Source organism: Bactrocera dorsalis, chromosome 6, assembly GCF_023373825.1.
Source record: "Bactrocera dorsalis isolate Fly_Bdor chromosome 6, ASM2337382v1, whole genome shotgun sequence".
NCBI lineage: Eukaryota > Metazoa > Arthropoda > Insecta > Diptera > Tephritidae > Bactrocera > Bactrocera dorsalis.
Genome location: NC_064308.1, coordinates 41,151,382 through 41,161,731, shown reverse-complemented (window position 1 = coordinate 41,161,731; position 10,350 = coordinate 41,151,382). Strand labels below are relative to the sequence as shown.

Here is a 10,350-nt window from a genome sequence, read left to right as displayed (position 1 = left end):
CCTCATCAACTCTCCCGTTCTGTCAATCATCAAAATTCGTAAATTGATCTTGCCGATTCTAAAAATTAAGTTATTTTGTTCCAAAAAATGTGAGTAATCATTATTTTTACTGTTAATACACTAATTATTTTTCTTAATAAACTTAATAATAAAATACAAAATTTTATCGTTATAAAATCACGGATTCTTTGAAAAATTAATGTAAAATTCTTTCGCAACATTTTTTGATATGAAGTTTTGCCAACACCTGAATGTACGTCCCCCAATTTGATCTTTGCACGTTGCAAAAGTATGAAATATGAGTTTAGGTTACACTTGAACTTAGCTCTTCCTTACTTGTTTGTTATGAAGTTTTTCCTACACCTAAACGTATTTATCCGGCTTTGATCCCTGATCGTTGCAGGAGTATGAAATATTCCAAAGTACTCGAACTTAGCCCCTCCTTATTTTTTAAACATATTCTTCATATTATAATTACCATATACAAAAATTATTTGGTTTTCTTTTTATAATATGTACAGCACCACAGACTTTGTATTTATTTTGCATATTATTAATAGGGTGAAGCCTCGGATAACCGAGTGTGGAATTTTAAACTTCTAAACCTAACCTAATCTCACTCTGCCAAGGAGCCACCAGATCAAATACTCCATCGTTTAAAAGATTTTTCCTTTTGTTTCGATACATTTTGTATGGATAGCGAATGAATTCGATTTAATTAAATCCATCAAAATCTATGTGATTTTATTTTGTAAAATGTTATACGGCTTGTCGCATCACTTTGCATATATTCCTACTTTACCTTCTGTGAATGCTTTTTAAATTGTTCTTCTGTTGTGAATGATGATTACTCATATGTATTATTCTTTTTTTTGGCGTTGACACCGCCTACGTGGTTATAGCCGGGTAAACAACAGCGCGCTCGTCATTTCTTATTTTGTCTATTTCGCGCAAATTCGGGTTACTAAGTAGACCTTGACATGGCCTAGCCGCACAGTCGCTGTCTTTTGACTCGCTGAACTATGCTATGTCAATGTCGCCGTACATCTCGTACAGTACAGTTCAATTGCGTACTCAGTTCAAAGTGGCACCCATTAGCATGAGTGATTCTACGTTGGATTTGGAGCCTCACGTTATTGTTGGTGTTAATAACCATTTTTGAAGATATACTTCTTATACGACACCGGAAAAGGTTGCGTTAAATGCAAGTTGCGCAACCTTGCTCAATATGAATCTAACGCAACCTTGTCTGCGAAGATGTTCGAGTAGCAAGCGAAGCGGTGACAATCGGCGATCGTTTGTTCGTTTCTTTCGGCACAGCTCGGCCGATGCAACAACACAACGAAATGTTGCCATGCTTATGCTGTTGTTGTTTTTGTAAACCAATGTTTCAATTTTTGGTTGGTGACATATTCACATGTGTGCGCATATGTATGTTTGTATGCTTGTGCATTATTGAAGTTATAGTTCTTTTTCTTTCATTTGTCTTTCTGCGAATTCTCAACTATTTTGCGTATCTTTTGGTTGAAATACTCTGCGTTGGCCGTTGAAAAATTAACACTATACTTCACAGAATCATTTCTGTGTGTCTTCATTTCCATTTTTGGAAATCGACCCGCGATGACGAGGTATATCGTTTTATCTGACAGCGTGAGGTTTAAGAAGTTCATTTCTAATTTTGTCTTGTGGCATATTAGAAATGATGTTTCTTCGAAAATCGTTCGCTTAAGATGGATAAAACGACTTCTGAGTGGTGATTTTAATGAATAAATTCCTTTTGGTTGAAATACTCTGCGTTGGCCGTTGAAAAGTTAAAACTATACTTCTCAGGATCATTCATTCCTTTCATTTCTTCAAAATAATTAATGACTTTTAGAAATATGCATATTTGCATTATTTCGTTGTCATTTCCATATTCGTAGCAATAGAATTTCTATGGCATAAGTAAAGTAATGACCTGCGATTGTCACCCCTTGCCGCTGTAGCAGCTTCGCCTACAAACATGCGTAAATATATACATATGTATGTATATGTATGATCGTGAATACATATCGACGCAGATTTTTACGAGAAGCACCAGAAAGTTGTGCAATTTATGATTTGTAGCTTTTGCCATCGTCGCGAAAAGACGACTTGTTGGCAAAGGCATGCTCGGGGAGATGTTACGGCCGCTGTTTTTATGAATGAAGCGCCTGCGCTTGTGGAATTTGTGCTTGTTTTTGTTGTAAAATTTACTACACTTGTTCTTCGCCAATTTGGCTGCCATATTGACTTGTGAAGATCAATTTTTTGTTGGTGACATATTCATATGTGTACGCAAAAAACTTCAATTAATTTGGCAACTCTCCCTGCCAATTCCGGAGTCGGCCGACTTTTTTTAATATTTTTTTTTTATTTATTAAAATTTTTTTTCATTTTTTAAATAAAAAAAATATAAAAAAAAATCGGCCCACTCCAAGATTAGTAGGGATAGTTGTCAAACTAATTTAAGCTTTTTTTTAAAGAAAAAAAAAACAAAAAACAAAAATGGCGAAATTTCAAAAAAAAATTATGATTTTACATAAAAAACCGATTGTTTTATATAATTGATCGTGTCAAATTTTTTTCGAGTATTTTTTCGAAAAGTTCATTTAAAAACAAAAATTTAAAAAAAAAATGGTCCCCAAAAGTCAATTTCTACAAAAGTTATGGCTATTTGAATATAAAAAAGCCATTTTTTTTAGCAAAAAATAGCAAAATTCATAACTTTTTTGAAGTTGGACAAAAAATTTTGAAAAAATTCTGTAAAATTTTTTCCAAAGGGTAAAAAAGGATGGATAAGTTTCAGCAAAATCTAAAGGGGTCGGGTTCAAAAGTGGTCGATTTGGTATGGAATACCCCTTATATATTTTTTTCGGGAAATGCTTAATAAAAATCAGGGCAAAATGTACAAATTTTATGAGAGTGTGTAGCTTACATACGAGGGCTGTTATATATATTTCTGGCCTAATAATGAAAATAGGAATATTTATCAACGAAAATGTTTTTTTTTTTTTGGTTTTTTTGTTGGATTTGGCTCGTCTTGGAAGAGCCACACGGTCGATTGCTGTTTTGTTTCGGGCTCATACGCATAGATCCATGATTCGTCACAGATTGTAGAATCGAGTCAGACAATTACCTCCTGATAGCCAACGAACTTCAGTATGAAACAACAAACGATTGAAATCCTCGTCATTGGTAACACAAAGCTGATAAAATAATCTATCATTCAAAGAGCTGTTGCGGATTTTATTGACTGCTTTGATGACATATTGCAGTGATTGAAATAGTATTTCACTTAAGTTTCTAGCAACTAAATGTTGTCTATGAATAAAGCAATGTACACCAAGGACATCTGGAATTTTATTTTTTAAGTGCGCTATTAAGCCTTTATGGCATCCTATCATAGCCGGAGCGCCATCCGTAGCAATTGAAATAATACTTATTTTTCAAAGGAATCTCTTTCTCATCGCAAAACTTTCCCAATATATTGAATATGGTTTCGTATGTATCGGTCTCTAAATTTCTAGCAAATAATAGTTCTTCACATATGCTTCATTAGTTGGTAAAGTGGACTCATCGAGCTGAATTGAGAATTGGCTTGTCCTCAGGTGATGGCTATTTCATCAATTCGTCTATGCACAGAATTATTACTCATAGGAATTTTTCGGATAATATCTGCGGCCGGTTTATGAAGCACGGTAGTTAATACTTCATTTATTGCTGGTAATATTTACTCTTCTCCGATGTTAAGGAGTTTGCCTTTTTGAGCAATTAGCAAAGAGATATTGTGCTCGAAGTCCGTCGTCATCTTGCTTAGCAGCCGCCAAAAATAGTTTTGCTACACTTGGCTGAGTATTATGCTTCTTCTCTAGGTCTTCAAAATATGCTACATTCTTGTCTCTCTTGTCTGCATGCATTTTATTCAAATGATCTTGCAGTCTTGACGGCTTCATTGTTTCATTCGAAAATGTTTTTAGACATAGAAGACACAAAAGCGAGGATGGGTTTGTGGGATTTTCAATGAATCCGAATTTAATGTATTCTGCACAGTATTACCGTCTCTTCTTTTTTACTTCCGACATTGATTTACTTTGAGAAATACGTTTAACTTCGCGTGTAGTATAAAGGAGGCGTAAGTAATGCTCATCTATTGCGCGCAAAACCACAAATGAATATAAAATAAATATTACATTGTTTATATAGGAATGCTTAAGCACAATTATTATATAGTAGTCCAAAAATGGAGGATGGAGTCATGTGTAGAAGTTCACGCAAGTGAGGAAAGTTCTCTGATCGCCATTCACTTGGGAGTGGCCAGAAACGATTCTTTTACATATGACTCAAGCAGCTCACGACTTCCGGTCTTTGACCAAGTATCCTCTATGTAGCCTAAGAACATCCGTTTGAAGGCGAGCTAAAGTGAGAAGGAAAAACATCCCCTGCATAAGGTTGTGCGCTGGGTTTGAGACCCGCCACGTGAAAAACACCCCCAACGAAAAACTACAAACAGCCTCGGATGAGAGACCCCCCTTTTGATGACGACCATGGCAAACGAAACAAGGACTATAATTTGAGGGCATGCACCTGGAATGTCCGGTCCCTTAATTGGGAAGGTGCCGCTGCCCAGCTGGTAGATGTCCTCGTAAAGATAAAGGCTGACATCACCGCCGTCCAAGAAATGCGATGGACGGGACAAGGACAGAGACGAGTAGGTCATTGTGACATTTACTACAGTGGCCATATAAAGGAGCGCAAGTTTGGTGTTGGATTTGTGGTGGGAGAGAGACTCCGTCGCCGAGTACTATCATTCACTCCGGAGAATAAACGTCTAGCCACAATCCGCATCAAAGCGAGGTTCTTCAACATATGGCTGATTTGCGCCCACTCCCCGACGGAAGAGAAGGACGATGTGACCAAAGATGCCTTTTGCGAGTGCTTGAAGCGCACTTATGAGAGATGCCCCCGCCACGATGTCAAAATCGTGCTTGGCGACTTCAACGCTAGGGTGGGCAAAGAAGGTATCTTTGGCACTACGGTCGGTAAATTCAGTCTCGACGATGAAACATCCCCAAAAGGGTTGAGGCTGATCGACTTCACCGGGGCCCGAAATATGGTTATCTGTAGTACTAGATTCCAGCATAAGAAGATTCATCAAGCTACCTGGCTGTCTCCGGATCGAAAAACCACCAACCAGATCGATCATGTTGTGATAGACGGAAGACACGTCTCCAGTGTTTTAGATGTGCGTGCGCTCTGAGGTCCTAACATCGACTCGGCCCACTATATTGTTGCAGCCAAAATTCGCACCCGCCTCTGTGCAGCAAAAAACGCACGCCAACAAACACAAAGAAGGTTCGACGTCGAGAAGCTGCAATCACAACAGATAGCCGAACGATTTTCCACTCGGCTTGTACTCCTGCTCTCTGAGAGCACTCGTCAACATCTCGGTATAAGGGAACTGTGGGACGGCATTTCAAACTCCTTACGTACAGCTGCAACCGAAACCATTGGTTTTCGGAAAGTGCAAAAGAACAGCTGGTACGACGAAGAGTGCCGTGTCGCAGCGGAGAGAAAACAGGCTGCCTACCCCGCAACGTTACGATCGACTACAACACGTGCCGAGAGTTGAAGAGGGAAGCGAGACGCATTTGTCGACAGAAAAAGAAAGAGGCCGAAATGCGTGAGTACGAAGAGCTTGATAAGCTGGCCGACAGGGGTAATGCTCGAAAATTCTACGAAAAGATGCGGCGGTTTCAAGACCGGAGCATACTCTTGTAGAACCCCCCAAGGTTATCTAGCCTTCGATGCCCAGAGCATACTTAAATTATGGAGGGAACACTTCTCCAGCCTGCTAAATGGCAGTGAACGCACAACATCAGGAGAAGGCGAACCCGATACCCCAATCGATGACGATGGAGCAGACGTTCCATTGCCCGACCATGAATGAGCCGTTCGATACCAAACGAGGTTTCAGACAAGGCGACTCCCTATCGTGCGACTTCTTCAATCTGCTGTAGGAGAAAATTATTCGAGCTGCAGAACTTAATCGAGCAGGTACAATCTTTTGTAAGAGTGTACAGCTGCTGGCGTATGCCGACGATATTGATATCATTGGCCTCAACACCCGCGCCGTTAGTTCTTCTTTCTCCAGACTGAACAAGGAAGCAACGCAAATGGGTCTGGCAGCGAGCGAGGGCAACACGAAATATCTCCTGTCATCAAACAAACAGTCGTCGCACTCGCGACTTGACTCTTACATCACTGTTGACAGTCATAACTTTGAAGTTGTAGATAATTTCATCTATTTAGTAACCACCATTAACACCACCAACAATGTCAGCCTGGAAATCCAACGCAGGATTACTCTTGCCAACAGGTGCTACTTCGGACTGAGTAGGCAATTGAAAAGTAAAGTCCTCTCTCGACGAACAAAAGCCAAAGTCTATAAGTCGCTCATAATTCCCGTCCTGCCATATGGTGCAGAGGCTTGGACGATGACGACAACCGATGAGTCGACGTTGCGAGTTTTCGAGAGAAAAGTTCTGCGAAAGATTTATGGTCCTTGCGCGTTGGCCACGGCGAATCTCGCTTTCGATGGAACGATGAGCTGTCGATATACGGCGACATTGACATAGTTCAGCGAATTAAAAGACAGCGGCTACGCTGTCTAGTTCATGTTGTCCGAATGGACGAAAACACTCCAGCTCTGAAAGTATTCGACGCAGTACCCACCGGGGGAAGCAGAGGAAGAGGAAGACCTCCACTCCGTTGGAAGGACCAAGTGGAGAAGGAGCTGGCCTCGCTTGGAATATTCAATTGACGCCACGTAGCGAAGAGAGAAGAAACGACTGGCGCGCTGTTGTTGACTCGGCTATAATCGCGTAAGAGGTGTCTACGCCAGTAAAAAAGAAGAAGAAGAAGTCCAAAAATATGAATTCTTATTTTTCCGAGAAATACATTTGTAAAAAAAGGATCTTTATCCTTTTTTTATTTTCCCCAGAAATACATTTGTAAGAAAGGATAAAGGTCCCTTTTTTTATTTCCGTGCGCTATATCAGCTACCTACCCGACGTTATTTCGCAAGTGATAAAATAAATTTTTCAGGAGCTTAAAGCATGCGCTACATCAGCTCGAACCTACCTACCCTACACTTTTGCGCAAATGATTATACGAGTATTATGATAGCAAATGCCCGCATTAGGGTGGGTCGATTCCGGAATTTTTTCGATTCGGTATTTCTAATAGTGCGGAAAAGTTGCCTTGGTACTTCCTGATTCCAATGCAAATTTTTGTTTTGAGATCGGATTGCATCTTCAACCCGAACCTCGGCCTTGAAATTTCGGAAATTCGCCTAAAATCGTGAAATTGTCTACCTAGCACCTGAAATACGCATCTCATGGCAAAATGTATAAAACAAAAGTTATTTGTCACGTCATTTGCTACCGAAATGGTATATGTGATCATGGCCGTAGGACGAACCGTTCCCGAGATACGAGCGAAAAGGCGGCGCGCCACAGCGCAAGGTCAAAATTGTTGCATCTCATGGCAAAATGTATAAAACAAAAGTTATTTGTCACGTCATTTGCTATCGAAATGGTATACGTGATCATGGCCGTAGGACGAACCGTTCCCGAGATACGAGCGAAAAGGCGGCGCGCCACAGCGCAAGGTCAAAATTGTTGCAGCTCTCAGCTAACCTGTATTCGTCACCCAGAACCCACCGCGTGGAGGTAGCTGCTCTTCGGGTTCCTCCCAAGCCCAACCCAACCAACCAACCATATGTCAGGCTTGTTTTAGTCTGAATCTGTGTCAAATTTATTGATAAAATCAGATATTGTACTAAACTTTGGCACTTGTTGCCTAGATTTCAGTGTAGAGCGTATAAAAAGATCACGAGATTGGGGGCCAATAACTTTAGAAGATGCCTCTGTCACCAGTTTGACGATTCTCTCTACTGCCACGGTGTGAGAGGGGAATTCACTAAATTTCCATACCTCTGCAGTGTCTCCCGACAGCCCTTTTATGAGTTCTTCGTTAGAAACTGAACAAAGAACTGGTGGAACAGTCAAGGTAATAGTCTTCCAGTTAATCATATCGTAATAAGTATTAGCTTTGAAATTCAGCTTTGGCACTTTATTACATCTAACTCTTCCATTTATGGTGTCAGACTCTGCTTCTCTGGCTGCCAGAAGACGGTCAAGGGCCAACTTTCTGACTTCTATCCGTTCGTCAGTCATCATACTAAGGAGAATGTTTTCTGGTAGAGCAAAGAAAGCATTCTGTTTAATGGATGAATCGACAACCTTGCGCAGTTTAGCGGGTAAGTATCTCGACCTTTGAATCGCAGCATAGAGATGGCGCGAGCCATCTTTGATTGAACTGTTGAATCTTATTGAGAACCACAAAGGTGAGTAAACTGTAAGTATGTACTTGACCAAAATCTTTATTTCCTTTGTTGGTTTGTCAGTAGAAATGTATAATCTCAGAATTCTATTTGCACAGGTGAGCCAGCGAGATTTGCACATGTTACCTGGATGCATCGACGCTAAATCTGAGGAACATTGACCGGAAATAACAGCTTCTGATATTTTATAGAGATAAGCTTGGTCTGTGCTAAGTTGGGTCGGATTAATAACCTCAGAAGGTAATTGGCAGGATGGAAAACTTTCAAATTTGACAACAGGCAACTTCTCACAATAAGGGAGCAGTTTACCTATGTCGCCAGAGAATGTATTTGGACTCTTAGAGACACCATCTATGTTTTCGAAAAGAGCACGGAATGGAAGTTCGTTGAAATGTAGAAGACAAACAACCCACTGTAATGGCCTACCTATTCTTTCTTCTAGTTTCCGAATGATTCCACCTTTCCAACCTGTGTTCGTGTTGGTGCCATCAGCACCGACAACTTCTAGATGTTCCACATCAACTGAATTGTCTTGTAAATGTTGCCATATAGCTTCCGTCTCATCCTCAGCTGACCCGGAAGGAGAAGTGACGTGGCCAAAGTAATGGCAACCAGGTTCCGCTATAAGAGAAATATGTTCCTCTTTGACAGTGTCGCGGTAGTACTTTTCACCTTCGCTGACTTGCGTAAGTGTATTGTCTTTGCGGCCGTCAAAATACAGCCCATATACGGAGTCAACACTTTCGGTGTTCTGGAGCTTAACACCAACACTTTTTTTTGCCCGACTAATCTTGCATTTGTCAGTGACAAAGCTAGCCTGATCCTCTGTTATCAAACCTGCTTTTTTGGCATCCAGAAAAGCCGATGAAACAATCAAGGCCGCTGCTCTATCACTTACTCCAAATCTTTGGGCAGCTAAAGCAGTGTGTTGTAATACTAGTGTGTTTTGTTTGGTTTTAGAGGATGGAAGAGAAAATTCATCATCACCATCGTTTTTCGAAGAATCAATGTGCGACGCGCCTACATTGTTGTCGTCTGTATGAGAGTCTGGCTGATCTGAATGGTCACGTGTTCTAGCTGATACTTTTCTGGTAAGTGTTGATGTTGAATGACGTTTTGAAAGCTTTTCTTTACGTTCATTTTTCTTTGTAATCTTTTTTGTTTCAGGTAGATCAACACTTCCAATGCGACCAATTCTTGTGGTTCTCTGGTCCAAGAGAAATGGTTGTTCATTGATAGGAACTTTCCTTTCCTTTGGACAAGTGCAAGAAGAAAAATAAATGCATTTACAAGCAGCGATGTCAAATAATTTTCCGGCAGAAGAGACAAATTCGTCTCTTTTAGAGCTCAAACCTATTGGGTTCCTTAAAAACATTTTTTTAAGAGTCAGAAATTTCTTATGGTATGTGGTGAGCAGTGTTAAGTTACTAAAGTAGTGAGTGAGTGTTAAGTTACTAAAAAATGTTTATTATCACTAAGGGTTTTCACTATCACTAAATGTTTAGTGGTAGTACAATTTGTTTTTCACTATCACTAAATATTTAGTGGTAGGGCAATTTAGTGGTAGTGCAAAAATGCCCAACCCTGTCTGAGTCCCAGTTACCTACTTACCAGGATGTTCTTTTGTGTTATCAGTTTGAAAGATTTGGTATAGGGCGACTCCGAGGCGACAACTATGAACCTAGGAGTAAAGAGGTTACAGAAATAGTTGCAAAAAAGGTTGAAAATACCTTCAAAAAGTCATCTATTCCGATAGTTTCACACACCAGAGTTGTACAAATGCTCACCACATACCATAAGAAATTTCTGACTCTTAAACAAATGTTTTTAAGGAACCCAATAGGTTTGAGCTCTAAAAGAGACGACTTTGTCTCTTCTGCCGGAAAATTATTTGACATCGCTGCTTGTAAATGCATTTATTTTTC

At 40.1% G+C, this 10,350-nt stretch overlaps 1 protein-coding gene and 1 pseudogene across 1 annotated transcript in view; one reads left to right on the top strand and one right to left on the bottom strand.

The window, feature by feature from the left end:
* Nucleotides 1-1,556: 1,556 nt before the first annotated feature.
* On the top strand, nt 1,557-1,755 carry LOC125779901 (small nucleolar RNA U3; annotated as a pseudogene).
* Nucleotides 1,756-7,220: 5,465 nt separating this feature from the next.
* LOC125779275 (uncharacterized) overlaps nt 7,221-10,350 on the bottom strand; it is a 40,120-nt gene continuing 36,990 nt past the window's right edge. Inside the window, exon 2 of the mRNA XM_049460383.1 lies at nt 7,221-7,280. The gene's annotated coding sequence lies outside the window, so the exon portion shown is untranslated. The remainder of the gene's footprint in view (nt 7,281-10,350) is intronic.